Here is a 23,879-nt window from a genome sequence, read left to right as displayed (position 1 = left end):
TTTGCAAGGAACTTCACTTTTATACATCCTTCAGAGGAAAAAATGTCAAGTAAAATAAGACAAAATGGAAGGTGTGAAATTTTCATTTTGAGATTGCATAAGAAATCAAATTCCTCTCACGTGCTCTAGAATACCTAAACACTTTTGATTAAACCACTTTAGTCGTTATAATGACACCAAATTTGAAAGCCATCTGTGATTTTTCTGTTCTTACTCTGCAACAACCATGGCAATTACAAGTTAAAAAGTAAAATTTATGCAAATTTTAGAATGGAGAATGCGGGCATCGATCACGCTACCTTTTACATGCTAAGCGAGCGCCCTACTATTTGAGCTAATTCCCCTGCGTGCTCACTCAGCATCACATTTCAAAAGTAACGTTACTGCTGTCCACACTTTATTTCAAGTATAATTAACCATAACATGAGTGCTCCGTTCACTCCTAACTGATGCCTTAACTACACCTAGGGGATGTTTTACACTTCAGGTTGGCCTGTTTAGTACTTGAATAGGAGTGATATCACTGTATGTTAACCTAGACTCAGGCCCTACCTAATCTTGGAGATACATTTCTCATGAATGAGTAACCAAGGGAGATACAATTTTTAGGAGTTAGTGCATGTCTAATGCAAGATTAATCACCATATTATGAGAGCCAATGCTATCATCCAGCAAAAAATACTCGTTTTCGCCCAACGTGGGGCTCGAACCCACGACCCTGAGATTAAGAGTCTCATGCTCTACCGACTGAGCTAGCCGGGCTCCCACTTAAATATGGTATGCAGACTCATCATTTTTTATTAAGGAAAACTGTTTCTGGATTTTCCTCTGCTCTTGTTTTGCAAGGAACTTCACTTTTATACATCCTTCAGAGGAAAGAATGTCAAGTAAAATAAGACGAAATGAAAATGGAAGGTGTGAAATTTTCATTTTGAGATTGCATAAGAAATCAAATTCCTCTCACGTGCTATAGAATACCTAAACACTTTTGATTAAACCACTTTAGTTGTTATAATGACACCAAATTTGAAAGCCATCTGTGACTTTTCTGTTCTTACTCTGCAACAACCATGGCAATTACAAGTTAAAAAGTAAAATGTATGCAAATTTTAGAATGGAGAATGCGGGCATCGATCCCGCTACCTCTCGCATGCTAAGCGAGCGCTCTACCATTTGAGCTAATTCCCCTGTGTGCTCACTCAGCATCACATTTCAAAAGTAACGTTACTGCTGTCCACACTTTATTTTAAGTCTAATTGCCCATAACATGAGTGTTCAGTTCACTCCTAACTGATGCCTTAACTACACCTAGGGGATGTTTTACACTTCAGGTTGGCATGTTTAGTACTTGAATAGGAGTGATATCACTGTATGTTAACCTAGACTCAGGCCCTACCTAATCTTGGAGATACATTTCTCATGAATGAGTAACCAAGGGAGATACAATTTTTAGGAGTTAGTGCATGTCTAATGCAAGATTAATCACCATATTATGAGAGCCAATGCTATCATCCCGTAAAAAATACTCGTTTTCGCCCAACGTGGGGCTCGAACCCACGACCCTGAGATTAAGAGTCTCATGCTCTACCGACTGAGCTAGCCGGGCTCCCACTTAAATATGGTATGCAGACTCATCATTTTTTATTAAGGAAAACTGTTTCTGGATATTCCTCTGCTCTTGTTTTGCAAGGAACTTCACTTTTATACATCCTTCAGAGGAAAGAATGTCAAGTAAAATAAGACGAAATGAAAATGGAAGGTGTGAAATTTTCATTTTGAGATTGCATAAGAAATCAAATTCCTCTCAGGTGCTATAGAATACCTAAACACTTTTGATTAAACCACTTTAGTTGTTATAATGACACCAAATTTGAAAGCCATCTGTGACTTTTCTGTTCTTACTCTGCAACAACCATGGCAATTACAAGTTAAAAAGTAAAATGCATGCAAATTTTAGAATGGAGAATGCGGGCATCGATCCCGCTACCTCTCGCATGCTAAGCGAGCGCTCTACCATTTGAGCTAATTCCCCTGTATGCTCACTCAGCATCACATTTCAAAAGTAACGTTACTGCTGTCCACACTTTATTTTAAGTCTAATTGCCCATAACATGAGTGTTCAGTTCACTCCTAACTGATGCCTTAACTACACCTAGGGGACGTTTTACACTTCAGGTTGGCATGTTTAGTACTTGACTAGGAGTGATATCACTGTATGTTAACCTAGACTCAGGCCCTACCTAATCTTGGAGATACATTTCTCATGAATGAGTAACCAAGGGAGATACAATTTTTAGGAGTTAGTGCATGTCTAATGCAAGATTAATCACCATATTATGAGAGCCAATGCTATCATCCAGCAAAAAATACTCGTTTTCGCCCAACGTGGGGCTCGAACCCACGACCCTGAGATTAAGAGTCTCATGCTCTACCGACTGAGCTAGCCGGGCTCCCACTTAAATATGGTATGCAGACTCATCATTTTTTATTAAGGAAAACTGTTTCTGGATATTCCTCTGCTCTTGTTTTGCAAGGAACTTCACTTTTATACATCCTTCAGAGGAAAGAATGTCAAGTAAAATAAGACGAAATGAAAATGGAAGGTGTGAAATTTTCATTTTGAGATTGCATAAGAAATCAAATTCCTCTCACGTGCTATAGAATACCTAAACACTTTTGATTAAACCACTTTAGTTGTTATAATGACACCAAATTTGAAAGCCATCTGTGACTTTTCTGTTCTTACTCTGCAACAACCATGGCAATTACAAGTTAAAAAGTAAAATGCATGCAAATTTTAGAATGGAGAATGCGGGCATCGATCCCGCTACCTATCGCATGCTAAGCGAGCGCTCTACCATTTGAGCTAATTCCCCTGTGTGCTCACTCACCATCACATTTCAAAAGTAACGTTACTGCTGTCCACACTTTATTTTAAGTCTAATTGCCCATAACATGAGTGTTCAGTTCACTCCTAACTGATGCCTTAACTACACCTAGGGGATGTTTTACACTTCAGGTTGGCATGTTTAGTACTTGAATAGGAGTGATATCACTGTATGTTAACCTAGACTCAGGCCCTACCTAATCTTGGAGATACATTTCTCATGAATGAGTAACCAAGGGAAATACAATTTTTAGGAGTTAGTGCATGTCTAATGCAAGATTAATCACCATATTATGAGAGCCAATGCTATCATCCAGCAAAAAATACTCGTTTTCGCCCAACGTGGGGCTCGAACCCACGACCCTGAGATTAAGAGTCTCATGCTCTACCGACTGAGCTAGCCGGGCTCCCACTTAAATATGGTATGCAGACTCATCATTTTTTATTAAGGAAAACTGTTTCTGGATATTCCTCTGCTCTTGTTTTGCAAGGAACTTCACTTTTATACATCCTTCAGAGGAAAGAATGTCAAGTAAAATAAGACGAAATGAAAATGGAAGGTGTGAAATTTTCATTTTGAGATTGCATAAGAAATCAAATTCCTCTCACGTGCTATAGAATACCTAAACACTTTTGATTAAACCACTTTAGTTGTTATAATGACACCAAATTTGAAAGCCATCTGTGATTTTTCTGTTCTTACTCTGCAACAACCATGGCAATTACAAGTTAAAATGTAAAATTTATGCAAATTTTAGAATGGAGAACGCGGTCATCGATCCCGCTACCTCTCGCATGCTAAGCGAGCGCCCTACCATTTGAGCTAATTCCCCTGCGTGCTCACTCAGCATCACATTTCAAAAGTAACGTTACTGCTGTCCACACTTTATTTCAAGTCTAATTGCCCATAACATGAGTGTTCAGTTCACTCCTAACTGATGCCTTAACTACACCTAGGGGATGTTTTACACTTCAGGTTGGCCTGTTTAGTACTTGAATAGGAGTGATATCACTGTGCGTTAACCTAGACTCAGGCCCTACCTAATCTTGGAGATACATTTCTCATGAATGAGTAACCAAGGGAGATACAATTTTTAGGAGTTAGTGCATGTCTAATGCAAGATTAATCACCATATTATGCGAGCCAATGCAATAATCCAGCAAAAAATACTCGTTTTCGCACAACTAGGGCTCCAACCCACGACCATGAGATTAAGAGTCTTATGCTCTACCGACCGAGCTAGCCGGGCTCCCACTTCAATATGGTATGCAGACTCATCATTTTTTATTAAGGAAAACCGTTTCTGGAAATTCCTCTGCTCTTGTTTGCAAGGAACTTCACTTTTATTCATCCTTCAGAGGAAAGAATGTCAAGTAAAATAAGACGAAATGAAAAAGGAAGTTGGGAAATTTTCATTTTCAGATTGCATAAGAAATAAAATTCCTCTCACGTGCTATAGAATACCTAAACACTTTTGATTGAACCACTTTAGTTGTTATAATGACACCAAATTTGAAAGCCATCTGTGATTTTTCTGTTCTTACTCTGCAACAACCATGGCAATTACAAGTTAAAATGTAAAATTTATGCAAATTTTAGAATGGAGAACGCGGTCAACGATCCCGCTACCTCTCGCATGCTAAGCGAGCGCCCTACCATTTGAGCTAATTCCCCTGCGTGCTCACTCAGCATCACATTTCAAAAGTAACGTTACTGCTGTCCACACTTTATTTCAAGTCTAATTGCCCATAACATGAGTGTTCAGTTCACTCCTAACTGATGCCTTAACTACACCTAGGGGATGTTTTACACTTCAGGTTGGCCTGTTTAGTACTTGAATAGGAGTGATATCACTGTATGTTAACCTAGACTCAGGCCCTACCTAATCTTGGAGATACATTTCTCATGAATGAGTAACCAAGGGAGATACAATTTTTAGGAGTTAGTGCATGTCTAATGCAAGATTAATCACCATATTATGCGAGCCAATGCAATAATCCAGCAAAAAATACTCGTTTTCGCACAACTAGGGCTCGAACCCACGACCATGAGATTAAGAGTCTTATGCTCTACCGACTGAGCTAGCCGGGCTCCCACTTCAATATGGTATGCAGACTCATCATTTTTTATTAAGGAAAACCTTTTCTGGAAATTCCTCTGCTCTTGTTTGCAAGGAACTTCACTTTTATACATCCTTCAGAGGAAAGAATGTCAAGTAAAATAAGACGAAATGAAAAAGGAAGTTGGGAAATTTTCATTTTGAGATTGCATAAGAAATCAAATTCCTCTCACGTGCTATAGAATACCTAAACACTTTTGATTAAACCACTTTAGTTGTTATAATGACACCAAATTTGAAAGCCATCTGTGATTTTTCTGTTCTTACTCTGCAACAACCATGGCAATTACAAGTTAAAATGTAAAATTTATGCAAATTTTAGAATGGAGAACGCGGTCATCGATCCCGCTACCTCTCGCATGCTAAGCGAGCGCCCTACCATTTGAGCTAATTCCCCTGCGTGCTCACTCAGCATCACATTTCAAAAGTAACGTTACTGCTGTCCACACTTTATTTCAAGTCTAATTGCCCATAACATGAGTGTTCAGTTCACTCCTAACTGATGCCTTAACTACACCTAGGGGATGTTTTACACTTCAGGTTGGCCTGTTTAGTACTTGAATAGGAGTGATATCACTGTGCGTTAACCTAGACTCAGGCCCTACCTAATCTTGGAGATACATTTCTCATGAATGAGTAACCAAGGGAGATACAATTTTTAGGAGTTAGTGCATGTCTAATGCAAGATTAATCACCATATTATGCGAGCCAATGCAATAATCCAGCAAAAAATACTCGTTTTCGCACAACTAGGGCTCCAACCCACGACCATGAGATTAAGAGTCTTATGCTCTACCGACCGAGCTAGCCGGGCTCCCACTTCAATATGGTATGCAGACTCATCATTTTTTATTAAGGAAAACCGTTTCTGGAAATTCCTCTGCTCTTGTTTGCAAGGAACTTCACTTTTATTCATCCTTCAGAGGAAAGAATGTCAAGTAAAATAAGACGAAATGAAAAAGGAAGTTGGGAAATTTTCATTTTGAGATTGCATAAGAAATCAAATTCCTCTCATGTGCTATAGAATACCTAAACACTTTTGATTAAACCACTTTAGTTGTTATAATGACACCAAATTTGAAAGCCATCTGTGATTTTTCTGTTCTTACTCTGCAACAACTATGGCAATTACAAGTTAAAATGTAAAATTTATGCAAATTTTAGAATGGAGAACGCGGTCATCAATCCCGCTACCTCTCACATGCTAAGCGAGCGCCCTACCATTTGAGCTAATTCCCCTGCGTGCTCACTCAGCATCACATTTCAAAAGTAACGTTACTGCTGTCCACACTTTATTTCAAGTCTAATTGCCCATAACATGAGTGTTCCGTTCACTCCTAACTGATGCCTTAACTACACCTAGGGGATGTTTTACACTTCAGGTTGGCCTGTTTAGTACTTGAATAGGAGTGATATCACTGTGCGTTAACCTAGACTCAGGCCCTACCTAATCTTGGAGATACATTTCTCATGAATGAGTAACCAAGGGAGATACAATTTTTAGGAGTTAGTGCATGTCTAATGCAAGATTAATCACCATATTATGAGAGCCAATGCAATCATCCAGCAAAAAATACTCGTTTTTGCCCAACGTGGGGCTCGAACCCACGACCCTGAGATTAAGAGTCTCATGCTCTACCGACTGAGCTAGCCGGGCTCCCACTTAAATATGGTATGCAGACTCATCATTTTTTATTAATGAAAACCGTTTCTGGATATTCCTCTGCTCTTGTTTTGCAAGGAACTTCACTTTTTTACATCCTTCAGAGGAAAGAATGTCAAGTAAAATAAGACGAAATGAAAATGGAAGGTGTGAAATTTTCATTTTGAGATTGCATAAGAAATCAAATTCCTCTCACGTGCTATAGAATACCTAAACACTTTTGATTAAACCACTTTAGTTGTTATAATGACACCAAATTTGAAAGCCATCTGTGACTTTTTTGTTCTTACTCTGCAACAACCATGGCAATTACAAGTTAAAAAGTAAAATGTATGCAAATTTTAGAATGGAGAACGCGGGCATCGATCCCGCTACCTCTCGCATGCTAAGCGAGCGCTCTACCATTTGAGCTAATTCCCCTGTGTGCTAACTCAGCATCACATTTCAAAAGTAACGTTACTGCTGTCCACACTTTATTTTAAGTCTAATTACCCATAACATGAGTGTTCAGTTCACTCCTAACTGATGCCTTAACTACACCTAGGGGATATTTTACACTTCAGGTTGGCATGTTTAGTACTTGAATAGGAGTGATATCACTGTATGTTAACCTAGACTCAGGCCCTACCTAATCTTGGAGATACATTTCTCATGAATGAGTAACCAAGGGAAATACAATTTTTAGGAGTTAGTGCATGTCTAATGCAAGATTAATCACCATATTATGAGAGCCAATGCTATCATCCAGCAAAAAATACTCGTTTTTGCCCAACGTGGGGCTCGAACCCACGACCCTGAGATTAAGAGTCTCATGCTCTACCGACTGAGCTAGCAGGGCTCCCACTTAAATATGGTATGCAGACTCATCATTTTTTATTAAGGAAAACTGTTTCTGGATATTCCTCTGCTCTTGTTTTGCAAGGAACTTCACTTTTATACATCCTTCAGAGGAAAGAATGTCAATTAAAATAAGACGAAATGAAAATGGAAGGTGTGAAATTTTCATTTTGAGATTGCATAAGAAATCAAATTCCTCTCACGTGCTATAGAATACCTAAACACTTTTGATTAAACCACTTTAGTTGTTCTAATGACACCAAATTTGAAAGCCATCTGTGACTTTTCTGTTCTTACTCTGCAACAACCATGGCAATTACAAGTTAAAAAGTAAAATGTATGCAAATTTTAGAATGGAGAATGCGGGCATCAATCCCGCTACCTCTCGCATGCTAAGCGAGCGCTCTACCATTTGAGCTAATTCCCCTGTGTGCTCACTCAGCATCACATTTCAAAAGTAACGTTACTGCTGTCCACACTTTATTTTAAGTCTAATTGCCCATAACATGAGTGTTCAGTTCACTCCTAACTGATGCCTTAACTACACCTAGGGGATGTTTTACACTTCAGGTTGGCATGTTTAGTACTTGAATAGGAGTGATATCACTGTATGTTAACCTAGACTCAGGCCCTACCTAATCTTGGAGATACATTTCTCATGAATGAGTAACCAAGGGAGATACAATTTTTAGGAGTTAGTGCATGTCTAATGCAAGATTAATCACCATATTATGAGAGCCAATGCTATCATCCAGCAAAAAATACTCGTTTTCGCCCAACGTGGGGCTCGAACCCACGACCCTGAGATTAAGAGTCTCATGCTCTACCGACTGAGCTAGCCGGGCTCCCACTTAAATATGGTATGCAGACTCATCATTTTTTATTAAGGAAAACTGTTTCTGGATATTCCTCTGCTCTTGTTTTGCAAGGAACTTCACTTTTATACATCCTTCAGAGGAAAGAATGTCAAGTAAAATAAGACGAAATGAAAATGGAAGGTGTGAAATTTTCATTTTGAGATTGCATAAGAAATCAAATTCCTCTCACGTGCTATAGAATACCTAAACACTTTTGATTAAACCACTTTAGTTGTTATAATGACACCAAATTTGAAAGCCATCTGTGACTTTTCTGTTCTTACTCTGCAACAACCATGGCAATTACAAGTTAAAAAGTAAAATGTATGCAAATTTTAGAATGGAGAATGCGGGCATCGATCCCGCTACCTCTCGCATGCTAAGCGAGCGCTCTACCATTTGAGCTAATTCCCCTGTGTGCTCACTCAGCATCACATTTCAAAAGTAACGTTACTGCTGTCCACACTTTATTTTAAGTCTAATTGCCCATAACATGAGTGTTCAGTTCACTCCTAACTGATGCCTTAACTACACCTAGGGGATGTTTTACACTTCAGGTTGGCATGTTTAGTACTTGAATAGGAGTGATATCACTGTATGTTAACCTAGACTCAGGCCCTACCTAATCTTGGAGATACATTTCTCATGAATGAGTAACCAAGGGAGATACAATTTTTAGGAGTTAGTGCATGTCTAATGCAAGATTAATCACCATATTATGAGAGCCAATGCTATCATCCCGTAAAAAATACTCGTTTTCGCCCAACGTGGGGCTCGAACCCACGACCCTGAGATTAAGAGTCTCATGCTCTACCGACTGAGCTAGCCGGGCTCCCACTTAAATATGGTATGCAGACTCATCATTTTTTATTAAGGAAAACTGTTTCTGGATATTCCTCTGCTCTTGTTTTGCAAGGAACTTCACTTTTATACATCCTTCAGAGGAAAGAATGTCAAGTAAAATAAGACGAAATGAAAATGGAAGGTGTGAAATTTTCATTTTGAGATTGCATAAGAAATCAAATTCCTCTCAGGTGCTATAGAATACCTAAACACTTTTGATTAAACCACTTTAGTTGTTATAATGACACCAAATTTGAAAGCCATCTGTGACTTTTCTGTTCTTACTCTGCAACAACCATGGCAATTACAAGTTAAAAAGTAAAATGCATGCAAATTTTAGAATGGAGAATGCGGGCATCGATCCCGCTACCTCTCGCATGCTAAGCGAGCGCTCTACCATTTGAGCTAATTCCCCTGTATGCTCACTCAGCATCACATTTCAAAAGTAACGTTACTGCTGTCCACACTTTATTTTAAGTCTAATTGCCCATAACATGAGTGTTCAGTTCACTCCTAACTGATGCCTTAACTACACCTAGGGGACGTTTTACACTTCAGGTTGGCATGTTTAGTACTTGACTAGGAGTGATATCACTGTATGTTAACCTAGACTCAGGCCCTACCTAATCTTGGAGATACATTTCTCATGAATGAGTAACCAAGGGAGATACAATTTTTAGGAGTTAGTGCATGTCTAATGCAAGATTAATCACCATATTATGAGAGCCAATGCTATCATCCAGCAAAAAATACTCGTTTTCGCCCAACGTGGGGCTCGAACCCACGACCCTGAGATTAAGAGTCTCATGCTCTACCGACTGAGCTAGCCGGGCTCCCACTTAAATATGGTATGCAGACTCATCATTTTTTATTAAGGAAAACTGTTTCTGGATATTCCTCTGCTCTTGTTTTGCAAGGAACTTCACTTTTATACATCCTTCAGAGGAAAGAATGTCAAGTAAAATAAGACGAAATGAAAATGGAAGGTGTGAAATTTTCATTTTGAGATTGCATAAGAAATCAAATTCCTCTCACGTGCTATAGAATACCTAAACACTTTTGATTAAACCACTTTAGTTGTTATAATGACACCAAATTTGAAAGCCATCTGTGACTTTTCTGTTCTTACTCTGCAACAACCATGGCAATTACAAGTTAAAAAGTAAAATGCATGCAAATTTTAGAATGGAGAATGCGGGCATCGATCCCGATACCTATCGCATGCTAAGCGAGCGCTCTACCATTTGAGCTAATTCCCCTGTGTGCTCACTCACCATCACATTTCAAAAGTAACGTTACTGCTGTCCACACTTTATTTTAAGTCTAATTGCCCATAACATGAGTGTTCAGTTCACTCCTAACTGATGCCTTAACTACACCTAGGGGATGTTTTACACTTCAGGTTGGCATGTTTAGTACTTGAATAGGAGTGATATCACTGTATGTTAACCTAGACTCAGGCCCTACCTAATCTTGGAGATACATTTCTCATGAATGAGTAACCAAGGGAAATACAATTTTTAGGAGTTAGTGCATGTCTAATGCAAGATTAATCACCATATTATGAGAGCCAATGCTATCATCCAGCAAAAAATACTCGTTTTCGCCCAACGTGGGGCTCGAACCCACGACCCTGAGATTAAGAGTCTCATGCTCTACCGACTGAGCTAGCCGGGCTCCCACTTAAATATGGTATGCAGACTCATCATTTTTTATTAAGGAAAACTGTTTCTGGATATTCCTCTGCTCTTGTTTTGCAAGGAACTTCACTTTTATACATCCTTCAGAGGAAAGAATGTCAAGTAAAATAAGACGAAATGAAAATGGAAGGTGTGAAATTTTCATTTTGAGATTGCATAAGAAATCAAATTCCTCTCACGTGCTATAGAATACCTAAACACTTTTGATTAAACCACTTTAGTTGTTATAATGACACCAAATTTGAAAGCCATCTGTGATTTTTCTGTTCTTACTCTGCAACAACCATGGCAATTACAAGTTAAAATGTAAAATTTATGCAAATTTTAGAATGGAGAACGCGGTCATCGATCCCGCTACCTCTCGCATGATAAGCGAGCGCCCTACCATTTGAGCTAATTCCCCTGCGTGCTCACTCAGCATCACATTTCAAAAGTAACGTTACTGCTGTCCACACTTTATTTCAAGTCTAATTGCCCATAACATGAGTGTTCAGTTCACTCCTAACTGATGCCTTAACTACACCTAGGGGATGTTTTACACTTCAGGTTGGCCTGTTTAGTACTTGAATAGGAGTGATATCACTGTGCGTTAACCTAGACTCAGGCCCTACCTAATCTTGGAGATACATTTCTCATGAATGAGTAACCAAGGGAGATACAATTTTTAGGAGTTAGTGCATGTCTAATGCAAGATTAATCACCATATTATGCGAGCCAATGCAATAATCCAGCAAAAAATACTCGTTTTCGCACAACTAGGGCTCCAACCCACGACCATGAGATTAAGAGTCTTATGCTCTACCGACCGAGCTAGCCGGGCTCCCACTTCAATATGGTATGCAGACTCATCATTTTTTATTAAGGAAAACCGTTTCTGGAAATTCCTCTGCTCTTGTTTGCAAGGAACTTCACTTTTATTCATCCTTCAGAGGAAAGAATGTCAAGTAAAATAAGACGAAATGAAAAAGGAAGTTGGGAAATTTTCATTTTGAGATTGCATAAGAAATAAAATTCCTCTCACGTGCTATAGAATACCTAAACACTTTTGATTGAACCACTTTAGTTGTTATAATGACACCAAATTTGAAAGCCATCTGTGATTTTTCTGTTCTTACTCTGCAACAACCATGGCAATTACAAGTTAAAATGTAAAATTTATGCAAATTTTAGAATGGAGAACGCGGTCAACGATCCCGCTACCTCTCGCATGCTAAGCGAGCGCCCTACCATTTGAGCTTATTCCCCTGCGTGCTCACTCAGCATCACATTTCAAAAGTAACGTTACTGCTGTCCACACTTTATTTCAAGTCTAATTGCCCATAACATGAGTGTTCAGTTCACTCCTAACTGATGCCTTAACTACACCTAGGGGATGTTTTACACTTCAGGTTGGCCTGTTTAGTACTTGAATAGGAGTGATATCACTGTATGTTAACCTAGACTCAGGCCCTACCTAATCTTGGAGATACATTTCTCATGAATGAGTAACCAAGGGAGATACAATTTTTAGGAGTTAGTGCATGTCTAATGCAAGATTAATCACCATATTATGCGAGCCAATGCAATAATCCAGCAAAAAATACTCGTTTTCGCACAACTAGGGCTCGAACCCACGACCATGAGATTAAGAGTCTTATGCTCTACCGACTGAGCTAGCCGGGCTCCCACTTCAATATGGTATGCAGACTCATCATTTTTTATTAAGGAAAACCTTTTCTGGAAATTCCTCTGCTCTTGTTTGCAAGGAACTTCACTTTTATACATCCTTCAGAGGAAAGAATGTCAAGTAAAATAAGACGAAATGAAAAAGGAAGTTGGGAAATTTTCATTTTGAGATTGCATAAGAAATCAAATTCCTCTCACGTGCTATAGAATACCTAAACACTTTTGATTAAACCACTTTAGTTGTTATAATGACACCAAATTTGAAAGCCATCTGTGATTTTTCTGTTCTTACTCTGCAACAACCATGGCAATTACAAGTTAAAATGTAAAATTTATGCAAATTTTAGAATGGAGAACACGGTCATCGATCCCGCTACCTCTCGCATGCTAAGCGAGCGCCCTACCATTTGAGCTAATTCCCCTGCGTGCTCACTCAGCATCACATTTCAAAAGTAACGTTACTGCTGTCCACACTTTATTTCAAGTCTAATTGCCCATAACATGAGTGTTCAGTTCACTCCTAACTGATGCCTTAACTACACCTAGGGGATGTTTTACACTTCAGGTTGGCCTGTTTAGTACTTGAATAGGAGTGATATCACTGTGCGTTAACCTAGACTCAGGCCCTACCTAATCTTGGAGATACATTTCTCATGAATGAGTAACCAAGGGAGATACAATTTTTAGGAGTTAGTGCATGTCTAATGCAAGATTAATCACCATATTATGCGAGCCAATGCAATAATCCAGCAAAAAATACTCGTTTTCGCACAACTAGGGCTCCAACCCACGACCATGAGATTAAGAGTCTTATGCTCTACCGACCGAGCTAGCCGGGCTCCCACTTCAATATGGTATGCAGACTCATCATTTTTTATTAAGGAAAACCGTTTCTGGAAATTCCTCTGCTCTTGTTTGCAAGGAACTTCACTTTTATTCATCCTTCAGAGGAAAGAATGTCAAGTAAAATAAGACGAAATGAAAAAGGAAGTTGGGAAATTTTCATTTTGAGATTGCATAAGAAATCAAATTCCTCTCATGTGCTATAGAATACCTAAACACTTTTGATTAAACCACTTTAGTTGTTATAATGACACCAAATTTGAAAGCCATCTGTGATTTTTCTGTTCTTACTCTGCAACAACTATGGCAATTACAAGTTAAAATGTAAAATTTATGCAAATTTTAGAATGGAGAACGCGGTCATCAATCCCGCTACCTCTCACATGCTAAGCGAGCGCCCTACCATTTGAGCTAATTCCCCTGCGTGCTCACTCAGCATCACATTTCAAAAGTAACGTTACTGCTGTCCACACTTTATTTCAAGTCTAATTGCCCATAACATGAGTGTTCAGTTCACTCCTAACTGATGCCTTAACTACACCTAGGGGATGTTTTACACTTCAGGTTGGCCTGTTTAGTACTTGAATAGGAGTGATATCACTGTGCGTTAACCTAGACTCAGGCCCTACCTAATCTTGGAGATACATTTCTCATGAATGAGTAACCAAGGGAGATACAATTTTTAGGAGTTAGTGCATGTCTAATGCAAGATTAATCACCATATTATGCGAGCCAATGCAATAATCCAGCAAAAAATACTCGTTTTCGCACAACTAGGGCTCCAACCCACGACCATGAGATTAAGAGTCTTATGCTCTACCGACCGAGCTAGCCGGGCTCCCACTTCAATATGGTATGCAGACTCATCATTTTTTATTAAGGAAAACCGTTTCTGGAAATTCCTCTGCTCTTGTTTGCAAGGAACTTCACTTTTATTCATCCTTCAGAGGAAAGAATGTCAAGTAAAATAAGACGAAATGAAAAAGGAAGTTGGGAAATTTTCATTTTGAGATTGCATAAGAAATAAAATTCCTCTCACGTGCTATAGAATACCTAAACACTTTTGATTGAACCACTTTAGTTGTTATAATGACACCAAATTTGAAAGCCATCTGTGATTTTTCTGTTCTTACTCTGCAACAACCATGGCAATTACAAGTTAAAATGTAAAATTTATGCAAATTTTAGAATGGAGAACGCGGTCAACGATCCCGCTACCTCTCGCATGCTAAGCGAGCGCCCTACCATTTGAGCTAATTCCCCTGCGTGCTCACTCAGCATCACATTTCAAAAGTAACGTTACTGCTGTCCACACTTTATTTCAAGTCTAATTGCCCATAACATGAGTGTTCAGTTCACTCCTAACTGATGCCTTAACTACACCTAGGGGATGTTTTACACTTCAGGTTGGCCTGTTTAGTACTTGAATAGGAGTGATATCACTGTATGTTAACCTAGACTCAGGCCCTACCTAATCTTGGAGATACATTTCTCATGAATGAGTAACCAAGGGAGATACAATTTTTAGGAGTTAGTGCATGTCTAATGCAAGATTAATCACCATATTATGCGAGCCAATGCAATAATCCAGCAAAAAATACTCGTTTTCGCACAACTAGGGCTCGAACCCACGACCATGAGATTAAGAGTCTTATGCTCTACCGACTGAGCTAGCCGGGCTCCCACTTCAATATGGTATGCAGACTCATCATTTTTTATTAAGGAAAACCTTTTCTGGAAATTCCTCTGCTCTTGTTTGCAAGGAACTTCACTTTTATACATCCTTCAGAGGAAAGAATGTCAAGTAAAATAAGACGAAATGAAAAAGGAAGTTGGGAAATTTTCATTTTGAGATTGCATAAGAAATCAAATTCCTCTCACGTGCTATAGAATACCTAAACACTTTTGATTAAACCACTTTAGTTGTTATAATGACACCAAATTTGAAAGCCATCTGTGATTTTTCTGTTCTTACTCTGCAACAACCATGGCAATTACAAGTTAAAATGTAAAATTTATGCAAATTTTAGAATGGAGAACGCGGTCATCGATCCCGCTACCTCTCGCATGCTAAGCGAGCGCCCTACCATTTGAGCTAATTCCCCTGCGTGCTCACTCAGCATCACATTTCAAAAGTAACGTTACTGCTGTCCACACTTTATTTCAAGTCTAATTGCCCATAACATGAGTGTTCAGTTCACTCCTAACTGATGCCTTAACTACACCTAGGGGATGTTTTACACTTCAGGTTGGCCTGTTTAGTACTTGAATAGGAGTGATATCACTGTGCGTTAACCTAGACTCAGGCCCTACCTAATCTTGGAGATACATTTCTCATGAATGAGTAACCAAGGGAGATACAATTTTTAGGAGTTAGTGCATGTCTAATGCAAGATTAATCACCATATTATGCGAGCCAATGCAATAATCCAGCAAAAAATACTCGTTTTCGCACAACTAGGGCTCCAACCCACGACCATGAGATTAAGAGTCTTATGCTCTACCGACCGAGCTAGCCGGGCTCCCACTTCAATATGGTATGCAGACTCATCATTTTTTATTAAGGAAAACCGTTTCTGGAAATTCCTCTGCTCTTGTTTGCAAGGAACTTCACTTTTATTCATCCTTCAGAGGAAAGAATGTCAAGTAAAATAAGACGAAATGAAAAAGGAAGTTGGGAAATTTTCATTTTGAGATTGCATAAGAAATCAAATTCCTCTCATGTGCTATAGAATACCTAAACACTTTTGATTAAACCACTTTAGTTGTTATAATGACACCAAATTTGAAAGCCATCTGTGATTTTTCTGTTCTTACTCTGCAACAACTATGGCAATTACAAGTTAAAATGTAAAATTTATGCAAATTTTAGAATGGAGAACGCGGTCATCAATCCCGCTACCTCTCACATGCTAAGCGAGCGCCCTACCATTTGAGCTAATTCCCCTGCGTGCTCACTCAGCATCACATTTCAAAAGTAACGTTACTGCTGTCCACACTTTATTTCAAGTCTAATTGCCCATAACATGAGTGTTCCGTTCACTCCTAACTGATGCCTTAACTACACCTAGGGGATGTTTTACACTTCAGGTTGGCCTGTTTAGTACTTGAATAGGAGTGATATCACTGTATGTTAACCTAGACTCAGGCCCTACCTAATCTTGGAGATACATTTCTCATGAATGAGTAATCAAGGGAGATACAATTTTTAGGAGTTAGTGCATGTCTAATGCAAGATTAATCACCATATTATGAGAGCCAATGCAATCATCCAGCAAAAAATACTCGTTTTCGCCCAACGTGGGGCTCGAACCCACGACCCTGAGATTAAGAGTCTCATGCTCTACCGACTGAGCTAGCCGGGCTCCCACTTAAATATGTTATGCAGACTCATCATTTTTTATTAAGGAAAACTGTTTCTGGATATTCCTCTGCTCTTGTTTTGCAAGGAACTTCACTTTTATACATCCTTCAGAGGAAAGAATGTCAAGTAAAATAAGACGAAATGAAAATGGAAGGTGTGAAATTTTCATTTTGAGATTGCATAAGAAATCAAATTCCTCTCACGTGCTATAGAAGACCTAAACACTTTTGATTAAACCACTTTAGTTGTTATAATGACACCAAATTTAAAAGCCATCTGTGACTTTTCTGTTCTTACTCTGCAACAACCATGGCAATTACAAGTTAAAAAGTAAAATGTATGCAAATTTTAGAATGGAGAATGCGGGCATCAATCCCGCTACCTCTCACATGCTAAGCGCGCGCTCTACCATTTGAGCTAATTCCCCTGTGTGCTCACTCAGCATCACATTTCAAAAGTAACGTTACTGCTGTCCACACTTTATTTTAAGTCTAATTGCCCATAACATGAGTGTTCAGTTCACTCCTAACTGATGCCTTAACTACACCTAGGGGATGTTTTACACTTCAGGTTGGCATGTTTAGTACTTGAATAGGAGTGATATCACTGTATGTTAACCTAGACTCAGGCCCTACCTAATCTTGGAGATACATTTCTCATGAATGAGTAACCAAGGGAGATACAATTTTTAGGAGTTAGTGCATGTCTAATGCAAGAATAATCACCATATTATGAGAGCCAATGCAATCATCCAGCAAAAAATACTTATTTTCGCCCAACGTGAGGCTCGAACCCACGACCCTGAGATTAAGAGTCTCATGCTCTACAGACTGAGCTAGCCGGGCACCCACTTAAATATGGTGTGCAGACTCATCATTTTTTATTAAGGAAAACCGTTTCTGGATATTCCTCTGCTCTTGTTTTGCAAGGAACTTCACTTTTATACATCCTTCAGAGGAAAGAATGTCAAGTAAAATAAGACGAAATGAAAATGGAAGGTGTGAAATTTTCATTTTGAGATTGCATAAGAAATCAAATTCCTCTCACGTGCTATAGAATACCTAAACACTTTTGATTAAACCACTTTAGTTGTTATAATGACACCAAATTTGAAAGCCATCTGTGACTTTTCTGTTCTTACTCTACAACAACCATGGCAATTACAAGTTAAAAAGTAAAATGTATGCAAATTTTAGAATGGAGAATGCGGGCATCGATCCCGCTACCTCTCGCATGCTAAGCGAGCGCTCTACCATTTGAGCTAATTCCCCTGTGTGCTCACTCAGCATCACATTTCAAAAGTAACGTTACTGCTGTCCACACTTTATTTTAAGTCTAATTGCCCATAACATGAGTGTTCAGTTCACTCCTAACTGATGCCTTAACTACACCTAGGGGATGTTTTACACTTCAGGTTGGCATGTTTAGTACTTGAATAGGAGTGATATCACTGTATGTTAACCTAGACTCAGGCCCTACCTAATCTTGGAGATACATTTCTCATGAATGAGTAACCAAGGGAGATACAATTTTTAGGAGTTAGTGCATGTCTAATGCAAGATTAATCACCATATTATGAGAGCCAATGCAATCATCCAGCAAAAAATACTCGTTTTCGCCCAACGTGGGGCTCGAACCCACGACCCTGAGATTAAGAGTCTCATGCTCTACCGACTGAGCTAGCCGGGCTCCCACTTAAATATGGTGTGCAGACTCATCATTTTTTATTAAGGAAAACCGTTTCTGGATATTCCTCTGCTCTTGTTTTGCAAGGAACTTCACTTTTATACATCCTTCAGAGGAAAGAATGTCAAGTAAAATAAGACGAAATGAAAATGGAAGGTGTGAAATTTTCATTTTGAGATTGCATAAGAAATCAAATTCCTCTCACGTGCTATAGAATACCTAAACACTTTTGATTAAACCACTTTAGTTGTTATAATGACACCAAATTTGAAAGCCATCTGTGACTTTTCTGTTCTTACTCTGCAACAACCATGGCAATTACAAGTTAAAAAGTAAAACGTATGCAAATTTTAGAATGGAGAATGCGGGCATCGATCCCGCTACCTCTCGCATGCTAAGCGAGCGCTCTACCATTTGAGCTAATTCCCCTGTGTGCTCACTCAGCATCACATTTCAAAAGTAACGTTACTGCTGTCCACACTTTATTTTAAGTCTAATTGCCCATAACATGAGTGTTCAGTTCACTCCTAACTGATGCCTTAACTACACCTAGGGGATGTTTTACACTTCAGGTTGGCATGTTTAGTACTTGAATAGGAGTGATATCACTGTATGTTAACCTAGACTCAGGCCCTACCTAATCTTGGAGATACATTTCTCATGAATGAGTAACCAAGGGAGATACAATTTTTAGGAGTTAGTGCATGTCTAATGCAAGATTAATCACCATATTATGAGAGCCAATGCAATCATCCAGCAAAAAATACTCGTTTTTGCCCAACGTGGGGCTCGAACCCACGACCCTGAGATTAAGAGTCTCATGCTCTACCGACTGAGCTAGCCGGGCTCCCACTTAAATATGGTATGCAGACTCATCATTTTTTATTAATGAAAACCGTTTCTGGATATTCCTCTGCTCTTGTTTTGCAAGGAACTTCACTTTTTTACATCCTTCAGAGGAAAGAATGTCAAGTAAAATAAGACGAAATGAAAATGGAAGGTGTGAAATTTTCATTTTGAGATTGCATAAGAAATCAAATTCCTCTCACGTGCTATAGAATACCTAAACACTTTTGATTAAACCACTTTAGTTGTTATAATGACACCAAATTTGAAAGCCATCTGTGACTTTTTTGTTCTTACTCTGCAACAACCATGGCAATTACAAGTTAAAAAGTAAAATGTATGCAAATTTTAGAATGGAGAATGCGGGCATCGATCCCGCTACCTCTCGCATGCTAAGCGAGCGCTCTACCATTTGAGCTAATTCCCCTGTGTGCTAACTCAGCATCACATTTCAAAAGTAACCTTACTGCTGTCCACACTTTATTTTAAGTCTAATTACCCATAACATGAGTGTTCAGTTCACTCCTAACTGATGCCTTAACTACACCTAGGGGATGTTTTACACTTCAGGTTGGCATGTTTAGTACTTGAATAGGAGTGATATCACTGTATGTTAACCTAGACTCAGGCCCTACCTAATCTTGGAGATACATTTCTCATGAATGAGTAACCAAGGGAGATACAATTTTTAGGAGTTAGTGCATGTCTAATGCAAGATTAATCACCATATTATGAGAGCCAATGCTATCATCCAGCAAAAAATACTCGTTTTCGCCCAACGTGGGGCTCGAACCCACGACCCTGAGATTAAGAGTCTCATGCTCTACCGACTGAGCTAGCAGGGCTCCCACTTAAATATGGTATGCAGACTCATCATTTTTTATTAAGGAAAACTGTTTCTGGATATTCCTCTGCTCTTGTTTTGCAAGGAACTTCACTTTTATACATCCTTCAGAGGAAAGAATGTCAATTAAAATAAGACGAAATGAAAATGGAAGGTGTGAAATTTTCATTTTGAGATTGCATAAGAAATCAAATTCCTCTCACGTGCTATAGAATACCTAAACACTTTTGATTAAACCACTTTAGTTGTTATAATGACACCAAATTTGAAAGCCATCTGTGACTTTTCTGTTCTTACTCTGCAACAACCATGGCAATTACAAGTTAAAAAGTAAAATGTATGCAAATTTTAGAATGGAGAATGCGGGCATCAATCCCGCTACCTCTCGCATGCTAAGCGAGCGCTCTACCATTTGAGCTAATTCCCCTGTGTGCTCACTCAGCATCACATTTCAAAAGTAACGTTACTGCTGTCCACACTTTATTTTAAGTCTAATTGCCCATAACATGAGTGTTCAGTTCACTCCTAACTGATGCCTTAACTACACCTAGGGGATGTTTTACACTTCAGGTTGGCATGTTTAGTACTTGACTAGGAGTGATATCACTGTATGTTAACCTAGACTCAGGCCCTACCTAATCTTGGAGATACATTTCTCATGAATGAGTAACCAAGGGAGATACAATTTTTAGGAGTTAGTGCATGTCTAATGCAAGATTAATCACCATATTATGAGAGCCAATGCAATCATCCAGCAAAAAATACTCGTTTTCGCCCAACGTGGGGCTCGAACCCACGACCCTGAGATTAAGAGTCTCATGCTCTACCGACTGAGCTAGCCGGGCTCCCACTTAAATATGGTGTGCAGACTCATCATTTTTTATTAAGGAAAACCGTTTCTGGATATTCCTCTGCTCTTGTTTTGCAAGGAACTTCACTTTTATACATCCTTCAGAGGAAAGAATGTCAAGTAAAATAAGACGAAATGAAAATGGAAGGTGTGAAATTTTCATTTTGAGATTGCATAAGAAATCAAATTCCTCTCACGTGCTATAGAATACCTAAACACTTTTGATTAAACCACTTTAGTTGTTATAATGACACCAAATTTGAAAGCCATCTGTGACTTTTTTGTTCTTACTCTGCAACAACCATGGCAATTACAAGTTAAAAAGTAAAATGTATGCAAATTTTAGAATGGAGAATGCGGGCATCGATCCCGCTACCTCTCGCATGCTAAGCGAGCGCTCTACCATTTGAGCTAATTCCCCTGTGTGCTAACTCAGCATCACATTTCAAAAGTAACCTTACTGCTGTCCACACTTTATTTTAAGTCTAATTACCCATAACATGAGTGTTCAGTTCACTCCTAACTGATGCCTTAACTACACCTAGGGGATGTTTTACACTTCAGGTTGGCATGTTTAGTACTTGAATAGGAGTGATATCACTGTATGTTAACCTAGACTCAGGCCCTACCTAATCTTGGAGATACATTTCTCATGAATGAGTAACCAAGGGAGATACAATTTTTAGGAGTTAGTGCATGTCTAATGCAAGATTAATCACCATATTATGAGAGCCAATGCTATCATCCAGCAAAAAATACTCGTTTTCGCCCAACGTGGGGCTCGAACCCACGACCCTGAGATTAAGAGTCTCATGCTCTACCGACTGAGCTAGCAGGGCTCCCACTTAAATATGGTATGCAGACTCATCATTTTTTATTAAGGAAAACTGTTTCTGGATATTCCTCTGCTCTTGTTTTGCAAGGAACTTCACTTTTATACATCCTTCAGAGGAAAGAATGTCAATTAAAATAAGACGAAATGAAAATGGAAGGTGTGAAATTTTCATTTTGAGATTGCATAAGAAATCAAATTCCTCTCACGTGCTATAGAATACCTAAACACTTTTGATTAAACCACTTTAGTTGTTATAATGACACCAAATTTGAAAGCCATCTGTGACTTTTCTGTTCTTACTCTGCAACAACCATGGCAATTACAAGTTAAAAAGTAAAATGTATGCAAATTTTAGAATGGAGAATGCGGGCATCAATCCCGCTACCTCTCGCATGCTAAGCGAGCGCTCTACCATTTGAGCTAATTCCCCTGTGTGCTCACTCAGCATCACATTTCAAAAGTAACGTTACTGCTGTCCACACTTTATTTTAAGTCTAATTGCCCATAACATGAGTGTTCAGTTCACTCCTAACTGATGCCTTAACTACACCTAGGGGATGTTTTACACTTCAGGTTGGCATGTTTAGTACTTGACTAGGAGTGATATCACTGTATGTTAACCTAGACTCAGGCCCTACCTAATCTTGGAGATACATTTCTCATGAATGAGTAACCAAGGGAGATACAATTTTTAGGAGTTAGTGCATGTCTAATGCAAGATTAATCACCATATTATGAGAGCCAATGCTATCATCCAGCAAAAAATACTCGTTTTCGCCCAACGTGGGGCTCGAACCCACGACCCTGAGATTAAGAGTCTCATGCTCTACCGACTGAGCTAGCCGGGCTCCCACTTAAATATGGTATGCAGACTCATCATTTTTTATTAAGGAAAACTGTTTCTGGATATTCCTCTGCTCTTGTTTTGCAAGGAACTTCACTTTTATACATCCTTCAGAGGAAAGAATGTCAAGTAAAATAAGACGAAATGAAAATGGAAGGTGTGAAATTTTCATTTTGAGATTGCATAAGAAATCAAATTCCTCCCACGTGCTATAGAATACCTAAACACTTTTGATTAAACCACTTTAGTTGTTATAATGACACCAAATTTGAAAGCCATCTGTGACTTTTCTGTTCTTACTCTGCAACAACCATGGCAATTACAAGTTAAAAAGTAAAATGTATGCAAATTTTAGAATGGAGAATGCGGGCATCGATCCCGCTACCTCTCGCATGCTAAGCGAGCACTCTACAATTTGAGCTAATTCCCCTGTGTGCTCACTCAGCATCACATTTCAAAAGTAACGTTACTGCTGTCCACACTTTATTTTAAGTCTAATTGCCCATAACATGAGTGTTCAGTTCACTCCTAACTGATGCCTTAACTACACCTAGGGGATGTTTTACACTTCAGGTTGGCATGTTTAGTACTTGAATAGGAGTGATATCACTGTATGTTAACCTAGACTCAGGCCCTACCTAATCTTGGAGATACATTTCTCATGAATGAGTAACCAAGGGAGATACAATTTTTAGGAGTTAGTGCATGTCCAATGCAAGATTAATCACCATATTATGAGAGCCAATGCTATCATCCAGCAAAAAATACTCGTTTTCGCCCAACGTGGGGCTCGAACCCACGACCCTGAGATTAAGAGTCTCATGCTCTACCGACTGAGCTAGCCGGGCTCCCACTTAAATATGCTATGCAGTCTCATCATTTTTTATTAAGGAAAACCGTTTCTGGATATTCCTCTGCTCTTGTTTTGCAAGGAACTTCACTTTTATACATCCTTCAGAGGAAAGAATGTCAAGTAAAATAAGACGAAATGAAAATGGAAGGTGTGAAATTTTCATTTTGAGATTGCATAAGAAATCAAATTCCTCTCACGTGCTATAGAATACCTAAACACTTTTGATTAAACCACTTTAGTTGTTATAATGACACCAAATTTGAAAGCCATCTGTGACTTTTCTGTTCTTATTCTGCAACAACCATGGCAATTACAAGTTAAAAAGTAAAATGTATGTAAATT

At 38.8% G+C, this 23,879-nt stretch overlaps 23 non-coding genes across 23 annotated transcripts; all 23 read right to left on the bottom strand.

Moving 5' to 3' along the window:
• Positions 1–689: 689 nt before the first annotated feature.
• Positions 690–762, bottom strand: TRNAK-CUU (transfer RNA lysine (anticodon CUU)). The gene has a single exon. It is a non-coding gene; the product is annotated as a tRNA-Lys (tRNA).
• Positions 763–1,115: 353 nt separating this feature from the next.
• Positions 1,116–1,188, bottom strand: TRNAA-AGC (transfer RNA alanine (anticodon AGC)). The gene has a single exon. It is a non-coding gene; the product is annotated as a tRNA-Ala (tRNA).
• Positions 1,189–1,533: 345 nt separating this feature from the next.
• TRNAK-CUU (transfer RNA lysine (anticodon CUU)) lies at positions 1,534–1,606 on the bottom strand. Its single transcript has one exon. It is a non-coding gene; the product is annotated as a tRNA-Lys (tRNA).
• A 353-nt stretch (positions 1,607–1,959) lies between these two features.
• Positions 1,960–2,032, bottom strand: TRNAA-AGC (transfer RNA alanine (anticodon AGC)). Its single transcript has one exon. It is a non-coding gene; the product is annotated as a tRNA-Ala (tRNA).
• Positions 2,033–2,377: 345 nt separating this feature from the next.
• TRNAK-CUU (transfer RNA lysine (anticodon CUU)) lies at positions 2,378–2,450 on the bottom strand. Its single transcript has one exon. It is a non-coding gene; the product is annotated as a tRNA-Lys (tRNA).
• Positions 2,451–3,221: 771 nt separating this feature from the next.
• Positions 3,222–3,294, bottom strand: TRNAK-CUU (transfer RNA lysine (anticodon CUU)). Its single transcript has one exon. It is a non-coding gene; the product is annotated as a tRNA-Lys (tRNA).
• A 3,297-nt stretch (positions 3,295–6,591) lies between these two features.
• Positions 6,592–6,664, bottom strand: TRNAK-CUU (transfer RNA lysine (anticodon CUU)). Its single transcript has one exon. It is a non-coding gene; the product is annotated as a tRNA-Lys (tRNA).
• Positions 6,665–8,279: 1,615 nt separating this feature from the next.
• TRNAK-CUU (transfer RNA lysine (anticodon CUU)) lies at positions 8,280–8,352 on the bottom strand. The gene has a single exon. It is a non-coding gene; the product is annotated as a tRNA-Lys (tRNA).
• Positions 8,353–8,705: 353 nt separating this feature from the next.
• Positions 8,706–8,778, bottom strand: TRNAA-AGC (transfer RNA alanine (anticodon AGC)). The gene has a single exon. It is a non-coding gene; the product is annotated as a tRNA-Ala (tRNA).
• Positions 8,779–9,123: 345 nt separating this feature from the next.
• TRNAK-CUU (transfer RNA lysine (anticodon CUU)) lies at positions 9,124–9,196 on the bottom strand. The gene has a single exon. It is a non-coding gene; the product is annotated as a tRNA-Lys (tRNA).
• A 353-nt stretch (positions 9,197–9,549) lies between these two features.
• On the bottom strand, positions 9,550–9,622 carry TRNAA-AGC (transfer RNA alanine (anticodon AGC)). The gene has a single exon. It is a non-coding gene; the product is annotated as a tRNA-Ala (tRNA).
• Positions 9,623–9,967: 345 nt separating this feature from the next.
• Positions 9,968–10,040, bottom strand: TRNAK-CUU (transfer RNA lysine (anticodon CUU)). The gene has a single exon. It is a non-coding gene; the product is annotated as a tRNA-Lys (tRNA).
• Positions 10,041–10,811: 771 nt separating this feature from the next.
• TRNAK-CUU (transfer RNA lysine (anticodon CUU)) lies at positions 10,812–10,884 on the bottom strand. The gene has a single exon. It is a non-coding gene; the product is annotated as a tRNA-Lys (tRNA).
• Positions 10,885–16,707: 5,823 nt separating this feature from the next.
• Positions 16,708–16,780, bottom strand: TRNAK-CUU (transfer RNA lysine (anticodon CUU)). The gene has a single exon. It is a non-coding gene; the product is annotated as a tRNA-Lys (tRNA).
• Positions 16,781–17,977: 1,197 nt separating this feature from the next.
• TRNAA-AGC (transfer RNA alanine (anticodon AGC)) lies at positions 17,978–18,050 on the bottom strand. Its single transcript has one exon. It is a non-coding gene; the product is annotated as a tRNA-Ala (tRNA).
• Positions 18,051–18,395: 345 nt separating this feature from the next.
• On the bottom strand, positions 18,396–18,468 carry TRNAK-CUU (transfer RNA lysine (anticodon CUU)). Its single transcript has one exon. It is a non-coding gene; the product is annotated as a tRNA-Lys (tRNA).
• Positions 18,469–18,821: 353 nt separating this feature from the next.
• TRNAA-AGC (transfer RNA alanine (anticodon AGC)) lies at positions 18,822–18,894 on the bottom strand. Its single transcript has one exon. It is a non-coding gene; the product is annotated as a tRNA-Ala (tRNA).
• Positions 18,895–19,239: 345 nt separating this feature from the next.
• On the bottom strand, positions 19,240–19,312 carry TRNAK-CUU (transfer RNA lysine (anticodon CUU)). Its single transcript has one exon. It is a non-coding gene; the product is annotated as a tRNA-Lys (tRNA).
• A 353-nt stretch (positions 19,313–19,665) lies between these two features.
• Positions 19,666–19,738, bottom strand: TRNAA-AGC (transfer RNA alanine (anticodon AGC)). The gene has a single exon. It is a non-coding gene; the product is annotated as a tRNA-Ala (tRNA).
• A 1,189-nt stretch (positions 19,739–20,927) lies between these two features.
• Positions 20,928–21,000, bottom strand: TRNAK-CUU (transfer RNA lysine (anticodon CUU)). The gene has a single exon. It is a non-coding gene; the product is annotated as a tRNA-Lys (tRNA).
• A 353-nt stretch (positions 21,001–21,353) lies between these two features.
• On the bottom strand, positions 21,354–21,426 carry TRNAA-AGC (transfer RNA alanine (anticodon AGC)). The gene has a single exon. It is a non-coding gene; the product is annotated as a tRNA-Ala (tRNA).
• Positions 21,427–22,615: 1,189 nt separating this feature from the next.
• On the bottom strand, positions 22,616–22,688 carry TRNAK-CUU (transfer RNA lysine (anticodon CUU)). Its single transcript has one exon. It is a non-coding gene; the product is annotated as a tRNA-Lys (tRNA).
• Positions 22,689–23,459: 771 nt separating this feature from the next.
• On the bottom strand, positions 23,460–23,532 carry TRNAK-CUU (transfer RNA lysine (anticodon CUU)). Its single transcript has one exon. It is a non-coding gene; the product is annotated as a tRNA-Lys (tRNA).
• Positions 23,533–23,879: the final 347 nt, after the last annotated feature.

Source organism: Triturus cristatus, chromosome 4_1 (genome assembly GCF_964204655.1).
Source record: "Triturus cristatus chromosome 4_1, aTriCri1.1, whole genome shotgun sequence".
Taxonomy (NCBI): domain Eukaryota; kingdom Metazoa; phylum Chordata; class Amphibia; order Caudata; family Salamandridae; genus Triturus; species Triturus cristatus.
The sequence above is the reverse complement of the archived record's forward strand: the minus strand, read 5'-3'. Positions and strand labels throughout refer to the sequence as shown.